The sequence below is a fragment of the Artibeus jamaicensis genome, unplaced genomic scaffold (genome assembly GCF_021234435.1).
Source record: "Artibeus jamaicensis isolate MK-2021 breed Jamaican fruit bat unplaced genomic scaffold, CSHL_Jam_final contig_685, whole genome shotgun sequence".
Classification (NCBI taxonomy): Eukaryota; Metazoa; Chordata; class Mammalia; order Chiroptera; family Phyllostomidae; genus Artibeus; species Artibeus jamaicensis.
The window spans coordinates 22634881-22658226 of NW_026521924.1; the positions used below are offsets into that span (position 1 = coordinate 22634881).

Here is a 23346-nt window from a genome sequence, read left to right on the forward strand (position 1 = left end):
ATCTTAAAGGTGAAAAACAGAAAAGGCATGATGTGTAGAATAAGTACAACATCATACCTGGCAGGTAGGAGTGGAATGGGAAAAGTAAGGTAAGTTGGAGCCAGGCAAGGCAGCCCCACGTTGCCAGGTACTGGCTAAAGACACGGATATCACAGAAAACTGGCTTTGGCCTTCCCATCAACTTCAGCCCCACACAGAAACCTGACGAAGGAGGAGGGCGGGCTGGCTGTCTGGGAGGAGATCTGAGGCAGGAGTCAACGTAATGACGAGCATCAGAAAATGTGTACGCAAGTTCACTTGCAAATAAACTTGTCTTATGCCGTTTTTAATTTGGAGGACTGATATACAAGAGGACTAAATAGTTTTTACTCAGCTTGATGACTCAGTTAAAGAAAGAGCTAGCTGGAATTCACCATATGTCCAACAGTAAACCCTCCCGAAATCCACCATGAGGCAGGAAGTTCCAGAAGCTACAGCTTCCCTTGGGCTGGGTGGCCCCAGGCTTGTGGAGAAGGAGCGATGTTGCCATGTCTAAGTGAGAATGTGTGCACGGAACTTCCAGCACTACTGCCACGGGTGACTCTGACTTAATTTCCTCTGCTTTTTCCCCAAAATTTCTACTCAGCAGCCTGGAAAGGGGCTCTTGACTTTATAATGAAAAGTAAGGCAGTAGATTTCCTTTATTTAAAAAATGTTTGGTTGTGGTTGTTGATGACAACCACAACCAAAACCCCCAAGATCTAATTTTGTAAATAGCTGAATAACAGAATAAACTGAGTTCCCAACTAAAGTGAATATAATAAAACTTTACTAGGACACGTCTATTCCATCAAGTGAAGGCACTGAAAAATGTCTCCTGTTTCTGAAAGCAGTGCCACCCATCTTGCAGAATGTAGCTTGGAAACTGAGAACTCAGACTAGTGCTCTGGTTTTTTAAGGCAGTAATTCAATAAAGCGGAAGTGTAAGTTCTTCACTCAAACAAAAAGTTGACCTTGGACTAAACCCGCACATCACAGAGACACAACACGTACCTCTGCTTTTATAACACACAGTGGTCAACCTAAGATACAACAGGTCCCTAAATGACCTAAGAAATAACATAAATTCCATGTTCAATACAGATTTTTTAGATTAACTTTAAAAAAAATCATGCGATCAAAGAGCTCAGCAATTAAAAACTGAAGGAGAAAATTAAAAACAGTTTAACAACAATACAAGGAGTAAATTACAACAATTATGGTAATTGTTATAGCAGGAAACTTGCTAAAATTCAGGAGCATACTATTTACCTGGGAAACATACTTTTTTCTTACTTCATCAGTTTCTCCAGTTTGTCTCTTTACTTTATGCAGCCCGTGTACATCTTTAAAGGTTCACTTGTTGTTGCTTCTGCAGTTGTAATTCAGTCCTATAAAAGAAGCAGCACATCATCACTTCATGAGAAAAAAGATCAAGTATATTCTGGAGAGCTGAGTTATCCAATCGCATCAGTCTGCTTTCCTAATTCATTTTCACCAGAACTATATACACGCATAGAAAAGCCACTGTGGTGGGGAGAGTCGAAAGAGGTCATTAAAATACAAACTAGCCATTTTAAACTACTTAAAATGCTAGTAGAAAATGAAAAATATAAATGGAAGAAAGGCAAACTCAATTGTCTCTGATAATAGATCAGAACAAGATGATTCATTAAAAGTTGTAATTTTAACCTTCTTTTACCAATGAATTTCCATTTCTCCCTCCTAGCTAAGTTTGAGGTAGCTTAGCAGAAATGATAAAAATTAACTGGCCCGTGGCCTTACAGCTCCAAGGACGCACACCATCAAGGATGCACTATTTTCTGACGCTCTTCTGTTCAGAGCCCTGGGGTTTTCCTACCATGGAATCTAGAGGTACCGAAATGGTCTAAGCTGTGAGTTCCAGCCCCCAAACTAGGTTATGTTCATCTTTGTTTCTGACCAAGTACCCCAGTGTCATCCCATTCTGCCCAGTGCCAATGATGAGCGCACAGTAACTTTTGGTGAAAAAGTTAGACAATCACTATGTATTCAACAAACCACCAGAGATGCTTCATGCGATCTTAAAATTCCTTCCTTCCCAAAGCATTTTGTTGGATGAGATGTCCATTAGCAGTAAAACAGCCCTAAAGAGAGCTATGCCAGAGGGTCTCGGAACCTCATCGGAACCGTGCATCTTGCACTAGAGGGCTGGGACTACGGGTATCCGTGAATGTAAACAAGTCTGCCCCTCAAAAGGCACCCCTCAGCAAAGGAGCTCCTGCTTATCTTTCACCATCGTTCTTATGTCTTTAACGTGCACTGAGCCAGTCTAACTCTGGGTCAGGCACTGTTCTAAGAGCTTTATCCACATCAACTAATTCCATCTTTATAACAACTCTGTGAGGTGGATTCTAGTATTCAGTTGCCCAATGGGGAAACTACAGCACAGAAAGATTAAGTAAATTGGGCAAGAAGTGCACTAATCACTGTTCATAGGCAGAGGTTCCTGGGCAAATGTAATCTCGCGTGAGTCTCATCCACCTAGTTCACTTCCTTCTACAGCTGTCGTGGTATAGTAGTTCAGTGTCTGGTTAAATTAGCTCTTTTTGGATTAACACTTTATTGAAAAACTTAACTTTTCAAAAAAATTTTTTAATTTATTTTTTAGAGAGGGGAAGGGAGAGAGAAAGAGAGGGAGAGAAACATCAATGTCTGGTTGCCTCTCATGTGCCCCCTACTGAGGACCCGGCCCGAAACCCAGGCATGTGCCCTGACTGAGAATCAAACCGGTGACCCTTTGGTTCACAGACCAGTACTCAACCACTGAGCCACACCAGCCAGGGCGAGAAACTTAGCTTTTAATTCTCCATAACTTAAAGACTAAGCTTTTCTTATTTAAAAAAATTATCCAGTGCACATCACAAAAAGGAAATCTTAATTTTATGGAAGTCAGAAGCAATAATTATTTTAAGCTGAATACACACATTCACCCACTACTTCAGCTTATTCGATTTATTCCAGATAGTCTACTGTGCTTACCAGATTCTAACTGTAAAATCACAAAGCTCTGACTCAACAAGGCACCGATTATTTCACTCTCTAGTTCTGTTCACTGGGACACGATGCTAATGATGCCAAAAGCTGTGGGTTCGATCTACCACAAACCAGTTAGCTCTGTTTGCTCTATGTCTGTGAACTCTTAGCCTGAGTGGCATATTTTGGATCATAACAGGAATCAAGTGCGAGTGTGCAAGACAACTGGCAGGAACACATCTGCTGGAGAAACAAGTCCACGGAGAACAGGGGCAGAAGCAGGGCTGTGGGGCAGACGCATCCACTTCAGTCAAAAAGACAAGCTTCCTTATCACCGGCAAGGCATTTCTACCTTTCTCAGTAAGAAGCGCTTTGCAATCTCAGGCTTTTTGCCAGAACCTAATCTAAAGTCCCTCCTTCAAAAAACAACAAGTGTAAGATAAAAATAAGAAACTAAGGTTTTTAGTTTTTGCATAAGCTCTGCTTGATTGATCTAAAACAGAAATTTCTTATTCCTGACATCAATTCCACTGACAATAAAAAGCACTTGTGACTGTTCTAGATAAAGTGCCACAAAAATCTCCAGCAGTGAAAACAGCAAACCATCAGAAAAATCTTACCGCAACTCCACAGGTATATCCTGGATTCTTTTTTAAAAATTACTCTTAATTTTTATAAAACCAGAAGCTGCTCCATCTCTAAATAATATAAAGTTATTTTAAATGTGCTTTTTCAAAGTAAAGAAACCAACCAATATCAGACTAGGTTACATTTTAAAACCTAGGGCTCATTCAAGATAGAAGTTTTACTAGCTTCTACAAATAAAAGTGAAAAAGCAAAACCATATTCCTTAACTGTTATATTAAAAAGAAACCCACTTGGGATAATCCATCTTCAAGTTTTCCTGCCCACAGTGGAAAGACCTTTCCCAATGTACTAATGCTATAAAGCACCTGGGTTCCAACAGTCACAAGGTAACTATGACAGCAAAGCCACTGTTATTTATGAGATCACAAAAACCATATGATGCAATTTTTTAAAAAGTGAGGTGAAATTGATCTAACATAAAGTGAACTATTTTGAAGTACACAGTTCAGTGGCATTCACAATGTTGTAAAACTATCACCTCTACCTGGTTCCAAAACGTTTTCAGTCATCCCAAAATGGAACCTCGAACTCGTGAAGCAGTCACTACCATTCCCCTGCTCCAGCCCCGCCAACGACTGATATGCTTGATTGTGCCTATGATTTACCTTCCTGGATATTTCATATAAATGCAATCACACACTATGTGATCTTTTGTGTCTGCCTTCTTTTACTTAGCATGATGTTTTCAGGTTCTTCTACATTGCCAATGGTTATTCCTTTTTATGGCTGAAAAACCTTCCATTTTATGGATATACCACATTTTGTTCATCCTTTCATCCACTGTTAGACGTCTGGGGGGTTCCTGTATTTTGGCAACTGTGAATAGTGCTGCTATGAACATTTGAGTGCAAGTATTTGTTTGAATACCTGTCCTCAATTATTCTGGGTATGTACCTAGAAGTAGAATTGCTGCATCATATGGTAATTCTATATTTAACTTTTTAAAAAATTGCGGAACTTTTCTACAATGGCTACACCAGTTTACTCTTTCACTAACAAAAATATGAGAGTTCTGATTTTTGTGCATCCTTACCACCACTTATTTTCTGTATGTTTGGGGTTTAAAAAACTACAGCCGCTCTTATGCGTGTGAAGAGGTACCTATTGCATTGTGATTCTAAATTGCATTTACTTAATGACCAATGATGCTGACCATCTTTTCACATGTTTGTGGCCCATATTTTGACTGAATTGTCTTTTGAATGTTGAGTTGTAAGAGTTTTTTTAAATATATATTATGCATACTAGGTCCTTATCAGATTTGAAAATCATTTTCTTCCATTCTGTTGCCTGTCTTTCTATTTTCTTAATAGTTTCCTTTGCTGCACGAAAGTTTTAAACTTTGATGAAGTCCAGGTTACCTATTTTTCCTTTAGTTGCTTAAGCCTTTGATGTCGTTTCTAAGCAACCACTAACAAAACTTAGAGCATGAATATTTAGCCTTTTGTTTTCTTCTAAGAGTTTGGCTCTTACACTTGGGTCTTTGATCTATTTTGAGTTCATTTTAGTATATGGTGTGAGGTTAGGATCCAACTTCCTTTTGCATGTGGCTATCCCGTTTTCTCAGCACCATGTATCGAAGAAATTCTCCTTCTCCCATTGAGTGATCTCCATGTCCTTGTCAAACATCGATTGACTATAGATGTGTGGGTTTATTTCTGGGTTCTCTATTCCACTCTATTGGTCCATATGCCTACCCTTATGTCAGTACCACACTGTTTTAATTACTGTAGATTTTTAAAATTGGGAAACATGAATCCTCCAGCTTTATCCTTCTTTTTCAAGATCATTTTGACTATTCAGAGTCCTATGCAATTCCTCATGAATTTTAAGATCAACTTTTTCATTTCTGCAAAAAAGGCTGCCAGGATTTTGGTGAAGGTTGGGTTTCCCTGGCTCATAGTTTATTTTCGTGATCTTGCGTTCCTAATAGAGGAATTGATACTCCTGAGCCTCATATGTTCACTGATAAGAGTAAGCTGTTTAACAGACTTTGTGGAATGGTATCATGAATTCTCTCTGCTATAGTTCAAATCCCCAAAATTGATTATGAAACATGAACTACTTTACCAAAGACTGTGCTTGAACACACTTGCTGCAGCTTAAATTGTCAACTGTAATTGGGAAGCTGGGGAGAAGGCTTGAAAAGTCTTTTCTCTATAAATTTTTTTTTTTGCTAAAGTCTGTAAGAGAACAATTGTTTGAAGTTATAAATGTAACTGGGGCTGGACACAATCTGTTCTTTGCTCTCACATCAAACTTAGAACTGAAGACAACATAGTAACCCGGGAAAAATAACTGTGGCTTTTTCTAAGACTAGCAATTTCAAGGAAATTATACATTCCCCCAAACTAAAAGTCATTTTAAGACCGATAGATTATTAGTCTGAGGGGCAGGGATTGCTTCACTTCCTGTGTTTGGTGTCAACTTTTCTTTTTTTTTTTTTGTAAAGATTTTATTTATTTATCTTTAGAGGGGAAGGGGGAAGGAGAGAGGGAGAGAAACATCAATGTATGGTTGCCTTTTTGTGTGTCCCCTGCTGGGAACTGGCCTGCAACCCAGGCATGTGCCCTGACTGGGAATCGAACTGCAATCGCGTGGTTCACAGGCCTACACTCAATCCACTGAGCTACACCAGCCAGGGCCTGGTGTCAACTTTTCAAAGCTTCAGTTTATATCTCTTCTCAATACAGGGCACATTGGATTCAGGGTCCAAAGTGATCCAGTAATATCAAACAGGGTTTTAAGAATCAAATCACTTTTAAATAATTTTAATCAGAAAATACCACCTGGCTGGTGTAGCTCAGTGGATTGAGCTCAGGCCTGCGAACCAGAGTATCGCGGTTCGATTCCTAGTCAGGGCACATGCCTGGGTTGCAGGCCAGTTCCCGTCAGGGGACACACAAGAGGCAACCATACATTGATATTTCTCTCCCTCTCTCCTTCCCTTCCCCTCTAAAGATAAATAAAATATTTTTAAAAATACCATCTGGTGTTGAAGTAAACAACTCACAACCAAATCATGGGAAAAAGAAATCTAATTCCATGTATTTTGTCATCTGCAATGAGACTAAAGGCAATAAAAATATCTTCTGGAAGGTGCTCAGGGTCAGTGCCTTGGCAGGAAATGTTACCTATATTTTGTTCTTACCAGAAAGTTTAAGTTGAAGAGAGCAAGAAAAAGGGGGGCAAGGGGAAAAAGTTGAGAAGTGGGGGCCAGAAGGTGAGAAGGTAAGAAGCTGACGCATCGAGGTAACAAACAGCAGTGCAGGCTGGGGGAAGCCGGCCCAGAGTGCACGCGGAGTGGGCCGCTTGTCGGCTGTCTGCCTCCAAGCACCGAAAGACTCTTTCAGTTCAGTTACCAGCAAAGCTGGTCAGCATAACACGGGTGGTAGGCTTACTGTTGGCATGAGTTTTGCCATAAATTTGAGAACTGCATAGCCCTTACAGCATGGCAGGTGCAGAGGGTACCCCCTCCTTTGATCCTGCCACTGACTGATGAGCACCCTGCCTTCAGGGCCCACACAATTCCCCATCTTCCAAGAGTGTTTTCGACATACTAATTGAGTAACTATACTTCTCCCTCCATACTTCCTCAGCGCTGTCTGCACCAAGGTAACCTGCACTCTGTGTCAAGATTCAGGTGACAGGTGGGATAATGGGGCAGTGCCCGGGGAAGTGGGGTGAAGGCCCTATTCTCCTTGGCTGGTGGTAGCACAAAGGGCAGCGCACTCTACAAGGAGTGAGATGGGTGTGCAGGGGATGCTGTGCCCGGTTCTGTCACAGAGAGACACATTCTGGGCCTCTTTAACCCAGAACTCACAATTCCTGCTTTTGGGTAACACACTGAATATCTGAACGGATGACAACCACTTAGTCTAGGGAGAGTTCTTTTCCAGTTACCGAACCATCTGCCCCAAGAGGCCATGTTTTCTATGTAGCTTGTCTTGTAAGAGCAGTGAGGGGCTGCGTTGCAACCGCTTCCTGTCCCCTGCCACTCCTTTCCCCAGCAGCCCCTCAGGCAGATCGGACGGAGCCTGGAAGGGCACTCAGTGACACCTGCTGCAGGGCCAGCTGGGCTGGGGAAGCACCCCACCCCACCCTGCTATTTTTTCTTTCTGTAAAAGGAGCTCTCAGTTCATTTGCAGGCCTGCTACTCCGTGCCCAGGAGCTGAACTCCTGAGGCGTCTGTCCCGGATTTGGCGGAGCCACTTTCGTTTTGTTCTCTGCTCTCTAGCTTTGTGGTGGTCTTGGACACAAGCTCTTGGAAACGAGCCCTTCGCTATCCGGTAAATGCCTCATTTGTAAGCACTGCTATACAGGAAAAGAGAAGCCGGGGGCATGCTGGGATTTACCACACAGCTACAAGCCAACCATCCCTGATTTTAAAATAGTCCAAACCCAGGCACGTCCCACATGTCTGCCATCATGAGAATGGATAAACAAATGGCAGTATTCATACAATGGAATACCACTCGGCAATTAAAAAGAAAGAGTAAGTTTCTGATATATACAATGTTGATGAATCTCAAAATCAGGTTGAGCAAAAGAAGCTAGACATAAAAGATTATATGATTCTGTTTATATAACATTCTAGAAAAATATCAAAATTAGTCTATGTTGGTAAAAATCAGATTATCTTTAGGTGGTATTAACATGGGTATAAACGCTTGTTAAAACTTACTGAACTATACATTTAAAAGCTGTACATTTTTCTATATACAAATTATATCTCAATTTTTAGAAATAAAGTTTAAAGTCTTTGTAAAAGTGGCAAAAAGACAGTTTTCCGCATGTTGCATCTATTTGTCCAACATTTTGAGAAAGGGGCAAGATATTTGAACTACTCAAATATACTTAAAAAAAAACCTTTATTGATTTTTAGAGAGGGAGAGAAACATGGATGTGCGGTGGAAGCATTGACTGGCTGCCTCTCGTGTGCGGCCAGCTGGGGGCCTGGCCCCCCGGGCATTTGCTCTGACAGGGAACCAGTGACCTTTGGGTTCCCAGGGCAACAGCCACACCAGTCACACCGACCAGGGCTCAAACATGCTTCTTGGACAAAGCGAGGATAAACCTCTTCAAAATAGTATAGAAATTTATATCAGTGTATTCATTTAATTTTTAAGACTGAATTACATAAAGAATTCTCTCAGATTTCTCCTACTCCAACATCTAAGTTAAAATATTTAAAGCACATTTTAAGAGCAGAAAAGCATAGTGTAGAGGTTGGGAAAAGTAACTTTTTTTTTAATGTATGAAAAAAATTTTCCCCTGATTTTAAGAGCAATAGACATTTACTGCAGGAAAACTGGAAGATGCAGAAGAGCAGATAGACTGTAGGGGAGAAGACTGACATAGTCCAAATCATAGTCCATGTCTATGTCCAATCATAAGTCCAAATCATAGTCCATGTCTCCAATTAGACTGGAGACAATCTAATTGTCCATTGATGGATGAATAGATAAAGGAAATGTGGTCTGCAGTGGAATATTATTCAGCCATACAAAAGAATGAAATCTTACCATTTGCAACAACATGGATGGACCTCAAAGGCATTAAAATGAAAGTTTCCCTAGCTGGATGTCTCAGTTGGTTGGAACATCATCCCATACACCAAAAGACTGCAAGTTCGGTTCCCAGTTTAATAAAGAAAATTAAAAGCACCTGAAAAATATCTACTACCTAGAGATAAGCACAGTCAACATTTTGATACATACACACAATTTTAACTAAATTGGGACCATAGTGTACGCAGTTACTTTTTTCACATATATATGTAACATTTTCTGTGTTCCTGAGCATTCTTTGCACTTTTATTACTGATATTAAATATTTTCATGTAATTGTTCGCCATTCTTATTTCTCCATGAGACAGCTTGGCAATTCAGAAATAACAGCGAATTATGATATTTCCTGATTATAATATACTTATTGCAGAAATGTAGAAAATACAGAAAAGTATAAAACTATAGGGGGGAAACTCACATAATCCAATTTATAAAAATAACCACTACTATTAAATTTTACTTTTCTTTGAATACACATTTTTCTTATAGAATTGGTATTCTGGATAAATCGGTTTTCAAATATGTTTTTTCCACCTAGCATCATTAAAAGCTACATGAGCGTTTTCCCTTTGTTATTAAAATCTCTCTAAACATTTATTTTTGTTAGTTTCCTTTTGCTTGTGGAATTTTGTTAGTCACATAAATGTCCCATAATTTCACAACTACTCAGTGTCAGGCACTTGAACATGTTCATTTTGTTTTTGTTTTTATTTACTTTATAATGTGGAGATAAACATTTCTATATATAAATCATTGCTTAACCTATGATTATTTCCTTGGGATTGGCTGCCAGTATGTGAATCCCTAGGTCAAAGAATATGAACATTTTCAAGGCCCATATTGCCCAACTGCATTGAGAGTTACATCAATTTTCAATCTACAAGCAGCATATAAGAATGTCTGTACTTCTCTCCCTTTCCAGCCTTAAAGGTTCTCTCTCTGTCTCTCACATACACATACTCCCCATCCCACACTACATCACCCACTATAACTCCCCCAAACACTCTCTGCTAGTTTGATTTGTGAAAATGGTATCTAACAACTTTAAATTCATTTTTCACTAATGGAATGAAACAATTTTTCATTTGATGTAACCACTTCTATCAACAGTCTATGCTAAATTCCTTGGCTATCTGACACTTTTCGAAGGTAACCAAAAAGTGTTTGGGGACTTCTGGTTCAGGACAAATGATGGAGCATTAGAATGTAGTTCTCCCTTTTCTTGAATATGACAACTTAAAAGACTAATTATTTATTATAACAGTAAAAATATATATTATAAAAACATAACACTAAGAATAAATTCACAATATCACAAGATCAACAGGAAGTATGCCATCAGGAGAATGGTGAAGAATTCTGGGCAAAAACAAACAAAAAGCCATCAGAACTGAACTATAGGGCAGTTGTAAGAGGAACCTTCAACTTGAACCAAGCAAAAGAAGAGATTTCTAAAACTGTACATGTGCCCAAGAGATTCTTGGGGGGAAATACATCCAAATTCAGAGAGAGTGGAAGCTGGATATGGAAGTGGGCCAGAGATTGCCAGGAGGATAATTAAGGTCTGTCTCCTCCAATGTTCTGAGAAAGCTAAGGTATGAGAACAGCTCTCTAATAAAGTGGGGGATCAGCAACAAGGGACCAGCCACACGAGAGCCAAAACTAGAGGACAAAGAAATGGCAGCACACATGACAAGGCACACACTCACCCAGAACCCCGAGGAATAAATATCCCAACCACTGAGCAGGACCAGGGATCCTGTACCCTGGAAGAATAATCCCCACTTATGCTGAGGGAACCCACTACATTACCACTCTGATCACACAACCAGGGTTCTCAACAGGTTGCATGCACATCAGAACCACCTGGAGAGGTTTTGAAAAATACCAGTTATTATACAAATGGCCAAGAGGTCCAGGAAAAGATGCTCAACAGCACTAATCATCAGGGTAATGCAAATCAAAACCACAATGAATTATCACCTCATACCTGTAAGAATGGCTGTTATCAAAAACAACAACAACTAATAAGAACTGTCAAGGATGTGGAGAAAAGGTAACCCTCGGGCATTATTGGTGGGAGTGTAAACTGGTGCAGCCACTATGGAAAGCAGTATGGAAACCAAAAATTAAAAACAGAACTACCATATACGGTCCAGCAAGTCCATTTCTGTGCCTTTACCCTAAGAAAATGAAAACACTAACTCAAAAAGACATACCTACCACCCCGTTTGTTATAGCATTACTTACAATAACCAAAATATGGAGACAATCTAATTGCCCATCGATGGATGAATAGATAAAGAAAATGTGGTCTGCAGTGGAATATTATTCAGCCATACAAAAGAATGAAATCTTACCATTTGCAACAACATGGGTGGACCTCAAAGGCATTAAGAAATGAAAGTCTCCCTAGCTGGATGTCTCAGCTGGTTGGAACATCATCCCATACACCAAAAGACTGCAAGTTCGGTTCCCAGTCAGGGCATACACTTAGGTTGAGGGTATGATCCCTGGTCTGAGTGCATGTGGAAGGCAACCAATCGATGTTTCTGTCTCACATCAGTGTTTCTTTCTCAGATCGATGTCTGTCTGTCTGTTTTTCCCCTCCCCTCCCCTCCCCTTTCTTCTCTCACTTATCTCTCTTTAAGGTCAATAAACATACACTGTATCCTGGGGTGAGGATTTTTAAAAAGTAGGAGGAAAAATTCAATTTGGGATACAGGAAGCAGTGTTGATCAAAGAAATTAGTAAAACTTACAGTTAAATCTTGACAGTGCAATGCAACTGCTAATAAGAATTCTTGAAAGAAAACAGGCATAGAAATACAAAAAATTAACCAGAACCTTTGGAAAAAGTCACAGAACTAAAGGGTATGCTGCCAACACCAAGGGCAATCATGTAATTGCTCTTCTCATTAGACAGAATCAGGCTTTCGATGCCTCTAATGAGGCCCACCTCTAAATGATGGCCACGCATTAACTCTAGAAGTCTAGGTCCATTACATAAAGTAAAACCGGGCAAACAGCAAGCTAACAAAATGTCTCATGACTGCTTCTCACTAACATTCCCTGATGATAATTATTTTAACTAGCTAGACAGTGTTACAGGTAATCACACTCAAAACCAAGTGCGTCGCTGAAGATACTTCACAATTCTTTAAATGTCCCATTTGTGTGTGTGTGTGTGTGTGTGTGTATGTGTTTGTGCTCGCACATGCGCATGCACACACGATTCACATGCCAATGACATTCTATACTCTGGAAATGAGATCTCCCACCCTCACCTGCACCTGTGCAGCTACTGTACAGCTTGCAAAAGTCCATAATCGGGAGCTTCAGCTGTCTACTAACTATGCAGTTGAATGACTTCCTCTAAAAAGCAAGGTCACCCACCACTAAGGGCGAAGGCCAAGTACATCCCCTGGAGAGGCCATCAGTGAGCATCATGGGCACTGAGAGTCAAAGACAAACACGAACAACAGCATTCTCCAGTCACCAACCCAGACTGTTCGGAGCACAGTTTCTCTTAGAAAAGCAGTACGTGGAAAGTCGTAACAGAAAACGAAGTCTTGGGTGGGAGAAGGGTGAGAAGAGAGGTAAAAAGCACAAACTGTACTCTCGATACTTGCATATATTTGGGCTGTTAATAACTGTATATACATGTTTGTATATTATTTACATAATTTTAAAAAGAAAAGTGATCTCACAAAAACCTCCACTTCTCAAACCTCTGTCATAGAAAAGAGTTCCACCAAAGTAATGAGAAAATGGCACTTGCTTCGTAATGTTACAATTACCAAATAAAGAATGCTTTTCACATAATTACTTACAAAGGAATACAGCTGTTGATCAAATGAATGAATTCGTAACATGTATTTGCTACTAACACGGCACCAAGACTCAGGCCGTTGGAGACTCTCCTGCTCTCAGACGGCTCCGGTTCCCACGTTGACTTCCTCGGCTCCGACTGCTTCAAAACCCACCTTGCACGCCAACAACGCCCAAAGCCGGCTTTCTCTCGACCACAGAGGCAGCTGCCCACACAACATGTGCTCCTGAACGGCCCACTGCCTCCCAAGCTCGACTGGTCCCAAACCAGAATCATCATCTCCCTCAGACCTGATTCATTTCCTTTCTTTCCTGTTTGACTGCAACTTGAGAGCCACTCATTCACGAACTTGAAATCTTCACCATGGTAGTGACTTTGTGCTCAGTGCTATCGTCCCTTTTGCCCAGAACAGTGACTGCACACAATAGACACTTATCAAATATTTGCTAAATAAATACATGGTTAGAATTGTGTGCTCTAAGTAAGTACACATTTAGAAGACTAAAAAGAATTTGGGGTATTTACCCAACCAATGCCAAATTTTACCAGAAGGATGACAGACTGAAGGTCCACAGGCAGAAAAGCTGGACTGCAGAAGACAAGTCTTAGTTGAGCAGAATGACATTTTGAGAGAAAAAACAAACTGTATTTACAGATAGGGCCCAAAAGTTTCCCATAGTTAACTACCACTCCCGTCTCATAGCGGACAAATTCCACCTTTATATTATATGCACACGACCTGTGGCCTTTAGTTAGACATTCTCCATCACCAGAGGTGTTGGGCATAGCCTGGGGGCAATTCTGCACTGGAAAGGCAACTATCCTGAATTATCTTTAAAGCCCCTTTGAATTTCAGCACTCTATAATTTTGTTTAGTTAACTCTATGTACTTCACAATTATTTAATATTAAGGTGTTAAGTTGAATGGACACAAACATTTGCAAAGTTTTAAAAATTAATCAACACACTTTTTAGACCTGCTAACTAATAAACCTAAATACTACTGAATATATAACCATTTCCAATAATTACTAGGCATCTGGTGAATGATAACTTAGTTTCAATTGTATTGTTCAATGTAATTGGGCTTCATATTTCAGGTTCATAAATAACTCCATAGTCACAAACAGAAAGAAAATAAAAGAGATCTGGTTTTATTCCAAATTTGAATATAAAGGGCTGATTATATCATTGAACTGGATACGGACTGATGTCTCCCTTGGTACACCTCATGTTGTTCATAAAGAAGGCATCTGTCTTCCTTTGGGTTAGATACCAGAGATGTGGTCTTGTACCAATAGAAGTACTGGATATAACTGTAAAACACTCCAAACTTGCATTTTTCTCTTTCAGCACTTTCGACAATGTTATTTAGTATGTCACATACTTGACAAAATCCACGGTGCTGATGAAAGCTTTTTGCCCCTAGATTACGAATGCCATGGAGAAATGACCTTTACTTGTTTGCTGCTATATTCCTAGTGCCTAATCGTATGTCTGACAAATAGTGGGTGGTCAATAAAAGTTTGTTGAGTAAACATCTACATTTAATGATGTACATGTTCACCTTTATCCTAGTTGTAATTTTATCAAAAACACACCTATATCCCTGGCTAGTGTGGCTCAGTGGATTGAGTACTGGCCCAAGAACCAAAGGGTCGCCAGTTCAATTCCCAATCAGGGCACATGCCTGGGTTGCTGGCCAGGTCCTCAGTAGGGGGCGTGCGAGAGGCAACCACACATTGATGTTTCTCTCCCTCTTTCTCCCTCCCTTCCCTTCTCTCTAAAAATAAATAATTTTTAAAAACACTATAAACTATAAACTAGTAATAAGAAGTCCAAACACATTTTGAGCAAAGGCAACAATGGAATAAAACCATTTTAAGAGGGCCAGTTTGAAAGGAGAGCACTCATATGTTTGATCAAGTTCTGTTATGGTTGTTGGAATATCTGCTAACTCTGTCATCACAATTCTGTTATTAAGCTACTAAAACTCCACAGCCTTCCTTTAAAAAGACTAAGTCTAAAAAGAAGTTATGGATAAATAACAGTTTGCTTTACTGGATGGTGATTGCATACTAGGTACTGTGTTTGGCACTTGTCATTTATTTCATGTAATTTTCACAAATACCCTATGAAGCAAATGCTTGTCATCTCCATGTTACTGACACGGAATCAGACACAGAGAGGCGGAGGCACCTGTCCTAGGTCACACAGTGACAAGGCAGGGATTCCAACCCAGACTGCTGCTCTTGACCACTCAGCTACATTGGCAGAGCCAAAGTTTCTCCACTCATAATATTGCCAGGGTAGTTGTGAGGTCTAAATGAGCACGTAAAAAAGCAGTTACAGGCGCTCGGTAAATATTAGCTATCTCCCTTCCTGTGTCTTCTCTCCCACTTTCTTCATCTACGGCCTCCTGTCCCGGCTCCCCGGGCAGTGCTTCCAAAATTGTAATTTGGGAAAATAAGCAGTGACCCAATAATTTGCTTCCTCCCTGTCTATGAGTTTGGAAAGCTTTAGGATATTCTGAACAATCTGTGGTATTGTTTGATGCAGGCCACTGAAAAGCAATTAAACATATTACTCATAATTGGGGAAGTTAACTACACTGCCTCAGGCTGGGCGTTTAAGTGGGTGGTGGAGCTGAGGTCTGAACTCCGGCCTTTTTTCCCCCACGTAGTGCCCCCTTTCACCGCTGGAAGGGGAGTGACATCACCTCAAGGTGGGTTACCCACACGAAGAAGGAAGATCAGAGAATGGAATCCACGTAAAACTTTACGGATGTGTGGAGACAGATGAGAGACGCTGCCAGGGAGGCAAATCCGGAATAATACAAATGACTTCCCGAAAGTCTGGCATAGCAGTGTCTGTAGGTAGGTTCTGTACTAGAGCAGGTTAGTACGGGTTTGGGAAGGTTGACAGGATCAGTCTTTAAAATACCTTCTCTTCTAACCAAAAATGCAGTCAGTATGACAGAAATGACTATATTTTCTTAACACTTAGCAAGCACAGAACACAGGTACTACATGAAAGCTGTGGTTATGTAAAAACAATAAAAGATAGGTTAAAATATATATATTCTAAGCCTATAATTTCTATATGGACCAATTAAAACTAAAACATGAACTTGTTAAACAGACATTTTGAGCAATCAGAAAATTTTTAATGTACTGAATATTAGACGATATTAAAGAACTTATTGCTTTTTTAGATATATTAATGGAACTGTAGTTACGGGATTTTTCTTTAAGGTCCATTGTTCATTGTTAACACATCCAAGTCATTCCTTTTAACCTGAATTGAGTGTGGGCATTATTAGTCACTGAAACTAAAACAGCCTTACTATTTTCAATGTCAAGGCTTCATTTTTGCTGCTGTTGCATTTCTCCTCTGACTGGGATTTCCGAGTTTAATGTCTACTTACAGGATTCAATTTTGTGACATATATGGAGAACACAGTCTGTAGTATCTAGGAGTTGGAATTATCTAAACATATTAGTGAACAAAGGTGAAGTATTCAACTCATTGAGGCTAATAATACGTGGTCTGGTTTTTTTTTCAACACAAATTGTGTTGTATATATTTGAAATGCAAACATACATACGGTATATTTGCCTAATTAAACTGCAGACATACCTGGTGATGACCAGAGGGAGGGAGAGAGGGAAGGAGATGGATGAAGGCTGGGGGGCAAGGCAGCTGGGGGGAAGGTTGGGGGTGGGGAGGGTTATGGGCACATCTGTATTTTGCCAACAATAAAAATAAAGAAAAAAGAACAAGGTCAGCATAGTATATATGGCTCTTGAAAAAACTGCAGACATACCCTAAAACCTTTATTTATGCACCAGAATAGGTTCGGATATTCAGTAAAGGATAAATTGCAGATTAACATTGAATTCACCCAGAAAAGTCCACTGTGTAGTGCTGGCAATATTCTGTTTCTTGACCTGGGTGCTGGTCATGTAAGTCCATCCAGTCTGTAAGAATTCACCAGCCTCTACACTTATGTTCATTGTTCTTCCCAAGTCCAGTCCCCTTCCATCACCATGTAACCCCCTTTACCCTCTTCTCCCTCCCCGGGCCCCTTTCCCTCTGGTCATCACCGTACTGCTGCTTGTGTCTATGATGTTGTTTTATTTTTTTCTTTAATCCTTTCACCTTTTCATTTTTCCTTATGTATCATTCAATAAAAAAATTAAAATACTTATGCTAAGTTATATACTGAAGTATTACAGGTGAAATGATAGGCTTTCTGAAATATTTGCTTTAAAAGCCCAGAAGATGAGGGGTTGGGAGCGGGGATCAGGTGCTCATGACCTCCCCATCCTGTGTTGGACAGGGCTCACTTGCTCAGCTGTTGTTGACAGGCTTCCAGCTGCAAGAGTATCTTTCAGTTTAGGAATGTAATTTCAACAATGAGCCCATTTTCTCCAAATTCCAATAGAGTGAAAAAAAAATTGGATGCGCCATAACATTTCTTACAAAAAGAATTTTATCAGTAACACTGTACTTTCCAACCAATGTTTAAAAAAAAAACTATTTAGTTTCTCTTTGGGTAACTTTCTGGCATTTAAAAAGTGCTCAATATACATGAGCATTTTATCAATTGTCCAGATAACAAGAAACGTGAAAAAGCACCAATTGCACTGGATAACAGCTCATTGGGCTGGAACAAAGAGCCAGCCAAGCGTGCCCAGAGAGGTCCGCAACCACATGGACACGGGTGAAACTGCGCCACTCTGGTCTGCTCCATTCACCTAGCTCCCAGTGCCTGCATCAGACAGTATTTGCTGGGGGTTCTAATGGGCCAGGACAGCTTCCCAAACCTGCAAGGATTTGCTCTCATGAACAACGCCACCAAAAACTGTGCCTTCCTGCTCAAAGTATGCGCTGAGAGACCCCACAGCATCAGCATCACCTGGGAACTTGTTAGAAGGATGGAATCTCAGGCTTCACTCAGTCCTATTAAACCAGAACTGCAGTTTAACCAATCTCCCAGGTAATCTGCATGCATATCACATCCGAAAAGCATTAGATTAGAGAATTACTGTCAATTTGGAGGGAGATTTCCACAGGGCTCATCCAGAGGCCTCCCCTGTTCCTTAGTTTTACTGAGACTCACAAAAGCATATTGAAGAGCCCTCATCAAACCCAAGTGCCATTAATCTAGAAGGAAAGAATTACACAAGCATCTCTTTGGAAGAGACCAGCTTGACAGCAGATCATGTGAAAAGATAGAAGCAACCAGGGATTTGCTACGGAAAGAAAAGTAATGCACACCTGAATGTGTCCCTGCAAATCAGACCACTTCTGCAGAACTGGATGTAAATCTGGCCACATTTCTAACACAGTGACTGGCAGCCACAGACAACAGTGAGAAAGTGACTGTGAGGGAAAGGGAGTTGGAGATTCTACCATGACAAATGGCCAAACTGGAGGACATTATCTCCAAAGAAAAGGCAACTAAGTGGGAACACTGTGCCTGTATTCACACATTTGAAGGACTGTCTCAAGACATTTCATTCTGAACATGAATTTTTGAGCATCTGCTATGTGCCAGGCACTATGCCAGGAGTTAAGGACACAGAGAATGAAAACCAGAACTGATCTCTGATTCTCTGAAGATTCATAACTAGTGAAAGAAGCTTCTCTGTCACTTCAGAAAGCAGAACTGTGGCCACTGGAAGGCAAATGGAAGAGCAAGACCACCATACCAGGCAACTCTGCTCGCCAGAGGGCTCAAGCTTCATAAAGGAGTGAACAGAGCAGAGGGGCCAGGACCACCAGGGCTGAGCAGAATGGATCTGGGAGGGGACGACCACCTCCCAGGGAGTAGCCCAGGGAACTACGAGGCCAATGCTAATATTACAGGGTTGCAAGATAACTGGGGCCAATATCGTAAATCAAAAGCAAGATCTGTTCAGAATTACACTACTTTCGATTTAGCCAAGAACACATTTTTTAAACCTTAATCACAATTTAGGGTTTCAGCTAAATTTCTTGTGCAGATTATAAGTGATGTCCAACTTTTCTTTCAACAATAATTTTTAAAACCTAGGGTTTAATTAAAAAATCAACATCAACATTTTAAGCAATAACTCTGCTTAATGAATCATTTTAATTATAATCTTGCTTCTCTCAGCAACCTCCACAGCTACTATTTCAATGTTCTTTGATAAACCTTCAGAGATGCTCATCCTATTTTTGAGAAATTATCCTTAAAACATAACAATTCCTTTCCCTTTGCCAGAAAGAATAGAAGAGGGAGAGGAGAAACTAAATACATGATGATGCAAATGAACAATGTTTATAAAGAAAAATAATAAATAAACCATTTAAATTCTCAACAAAACCACCAGTCTTTTTCATGGCACGAAGCAGAATAAATAAATAAAAATATTCAACGAGTCAGAGAATGGTTATGGTAAACTGACAAACTATCCTCAATAATTATGAAGGTTATAGGCAACATGGAAAATACTCAAAATGAAAAGATAATATAAACTTGTACAATCCTAGCTATGTAAAATGTATACATACATATAAAAAAAACTAGAACAAAGAAAATTTTAATATTTATTTTCTAGAGTGTTATTGATTCCTCTCTGTTTTATTTAAAATTTTTACTTCACTATTGATGTTTCAATAATACTTTTACAAAAAATGTATCAGGAACCAAAATAATTTTAACTCACAAGTGTAATGATTTGTACATTAGCAAGAAGTGAAATAAAGGAACACATAGTTTGATCTTAACATTCAATTAGTTCTTTGTCTATTATGAAAATATTTAAGTTCATAAACAACCCAAAGTAAAAGGTAATGAGATTCATGCTATGAAAAGTACTTAACATTTGTGGAAAGTAAAAAGGACTTTGTACAGCAACCGCCCATGAACTTTGGGTGAAAGCAAAACTAAATTTCTGGATTCTATTTTGCTTTTCACCTTATTTGATCTCACTTAACATTATTCATGCCAAGTTGAGTTTTTTTTCCTCCTCTTCTCCTTCTCTTCAAGTTCATAGATGATGAAAAAAAATACACAGCAGCTCTGAACAGTCCCTCCCTGTTCTCCCGGCCATGCCATGAACTTCGGCTCTCCGGCAGGGGCTCCGGAGAGAGTCAGACGTGAGGCTATCTGGCTACCATCTGTCACCACGGGGATCGCCAGGGCTAAGCTGACTTAAGGCCAAGAGATTTAGATTCAAGTTTGCCACATCTATAACATGGAAATACTTCTTCTTACCCCAAAATGTGATTGTATCATGGGAAAGTTCCTAGGTGGTGCTCAAGAAATGCTTATCTCATCCTTTTTTCCTACTGTCCACCCCCCCACACACACACACAGAGTTCTGCCCATTATGAAACTGCATAGCCCTCATATCTAATGTCTTCGTGTTGCTCCTCCAGATGCACCCTTCACCCTGCCCCGCTCTCCGCCCCAGCAGGCGGATCCTTATGGATCACATCAACAGGCTCCACTGCCTTTGACGTCCACGTTTGTCCAAAGCCAAGTCCCAGGAAGAGATCAGAGGAAGCAAACAGTGGCGGTGGGGGTGAGGTTGGGAGTTCATTCCACTTAGGCTGGGCATTTCCCTCAGAGTCTGCTCCTCTCAAGGTGGCCTCTTCTACAGGACAGTCCCTTCTGGTTCCTGACAACCACTTCGCCCACTTGTCCTGTTGGGGCTAGGAATGGTATTAGCTAGTACCATAACTCTGGATTCCTGCTCTGTTCCTACATCCTACACACCTCTCTAAGTGAACTCTCTAAGTACCGATTCACCTCTTTCAGTAAACTCTCCTGGAATGATCCTAAATTAGAATACCAGCTCTTCCGGTTGGGACTCTGATAAAGCCCCATCTATAGCATTCCAGAATTCGGTATGCCTTGAATCACAGGGAGAGTGGGAAGTTCTAGAGTTCAACTCAGGAGGAGGTGTGCACACAGGTAGGACCAGATGCTTCTAAAATACCAGACTTGAAAGACAAGACTTTGCTTCCCCAATAGGCCTGAAGCCATCCCACAAGTGAGCCTCTCTCCTCGAACCACAGGGAAATTAAGGTTGGTTCCTAAACCCTCAGAGGAGGAGTTCTAGGCAGTCCCATATTTTAATTCTTCAGTCCAGGCTCAGTTACAAAGTCCCAGTTTTACCCCGAACTGAGAATGGTGTCCAACTCACCAATCTCTTAGGGACGGAGGAGGAGGAAACAGCAGCCTCCCAAAGACCCAAACTTGCGACTGTGTGACTGTTCCAAGTGTGGAGTTGGGAAACAGGGCACACGAACTGACCCCCCCCACCACCAAAAGGGCCATTTTAGCCTCTGAAAGAGGAGGGAAAGAACAAGGAATGGCCGACTGCCCCCACCCTCATACCTTTCTCTCCCTCCCACCTCCCAGGAAGAGAGGACGCTGAGGTCCCCAGAGGGTCAGTGTGCAGGGCAGAGCTAGGGCTGGACACGGGGATCTGGCTACCAGTCCAGCTTCAACTACAACAGCCACCATCTCTCCCATGTGCTCTGTGCTGGCCAGTTGCCCAAAAGCATATCAAAGGTTTAGTCCTAGCCCACTATGATGGCAGTAGACTTTGGTTTAAGATTGACTTGCGGGGTCTGGAGTGGCCCCAGCCATCCCAAGACTAAATAACTCACAGGGTACAATATCTTTACACTGGGTCTGGAGACACAGAAGCAAGGACCTCAGTTCTACTGTCAGCACCCGAAATGTGAAGAGCAATCTTCCAGGCACCATGGTGAGTTGCAAAAATCATCCAATTCTTTCTTTCTTAATCTACATTCTAACCAAAAGTACCAGAGAGCTAAATATGAGGCACAAGAGAAGGGAGCTGTACAGAGCCTCAGCCAGGTGTCAGAGCAGCAGCACAGTGGTGTACTAGGTGTAGGTCACACTGCCACCAGTGAAACACGGGGCGAGTCCCAACCTTCCTGAGCCTCACTTTCTTCATCATTAAGACGAGGTCCCTAGCGGTGTCCTACTAGTAGAGACATCGTTATTAACCAGGTTGTTCTGAGCACTGGAGGATGTGGTATGAGTCGCAGTCCTTGGCACAGCAGCCAACATGCTGTGAGGGCTCAGTCAATGCTGCCTCTTAGTATCAAACCCAGTTGAATTCGCTGGGTCTCCTCTGGCTAGAAATCAAATTGTGTGCCTTACTGGCATTTCACCTGCACTCCGGGACTTAAAAGCCTTTGTTTTCTTTTAGAGAGAAGTAGATTGCAATATTATTGAATGTAACAAAATGCTCTACTGGTAAGTAAGACCACTGAGATAAAAATATTCCATTAAATAAGACATTTTAGAACCTCCACTCAGAGGTGGGTTCCATGAGGAAAGTTCAAAACGAGATTAAGCCACCAAAAAAAAACTAACAAAGATGATATTGGGATCATCTCTTAGGGTCACAAAATATAGAACAAGGAAGGAGGCTCTGTCTGAACAAACCCAGGACCTGGAGTCTGGAGAAAAGGGTGCTGGGGGATGAAAGGGAAGGTGGTGGCTGCCTTCAAGTACAGGAAAGGATGCAGGTGCTGCATACGGTAAAGACTCACTTAGTGAACAGGTCAAAGGTCACCAGGCACAGACTGTAGCTTCCTGTGAGAAAGAATGTGCTCAGGCTAACAAAGAGGCCCCCCACATAAGAAAAAGAGCTGGCATCACGCTGGTGGGCACGCTGTGAAACCCTATGTCGTTTCCCATCTGTCTGAAATCCTAATGTTTTGTAGATCTGGCTAACCATAAGAAGCAGCAAACACCAGAAGCAAACAAGGTGGAATCGACAGAGTACGGCTCCTGTACATAAGCACTTCTCACCCTCGTAGCAATAAACCCTTGAGGGATTAATATGGGACCACGTGGAGTCCACTGTTATACATACTGAGGCAGTCTTATTTCACTAGCAAGATGTCTATAGTTAAAAAATAAGTAACCCCACGGTGTTTCTTCTTAAAAATAATCATCCCAACACTACAGCGAAAAGGCACAAGGACCACAAAACAAACAACAAAGGCACAAGTACAATCCATAGCATTATTTTGATTAATGAAGCTAAGAGTTTTGTTTAGTCAAAGGCCTCTCTGCTTTTCACTCTGTTAAGCTCAGAAAACTAAACACTAAAAAAAAAAAATCAAGAAAGATTCTAAAAATCAAGCCACTTGGAAGAAAGTAATTCAACATTTTATTTTCTTTGTTCCACCTGCCAAAAAAGATAAAGTGGGTTTGGAACTGTGAGAAAGACAAAAATAA

The 23346-nt window shown here is 40.8% G+C and overlaps 1 protein-coding gene across 5 annotated transcripts in view; it reads right to left on the bottom strand.

The window, feature by feature from the left end:
- Positions 1–23346, bottom strand: part of ZHX3 (zinc fingers and homeoboxes 3) — a 97109-nt gene that overhangs the window by 54320 nt on the left and 19443 nt on the right. For 4 of the 5 annotated variants that reach the window (XM_037164505.2, XM_037164508.2, XM_037164509.2 and 1 more), the window contains exon 2: positions 1291–1409. The gene's annotated coding sequence lies outside the window, so the exon portion shown is untranslated. The remainder of the gene's footprint in view (positions 1–1290; positions 1410–23346) is intronic. The other variant, XM_037164510.2, reaches the window with a different exon arrangement.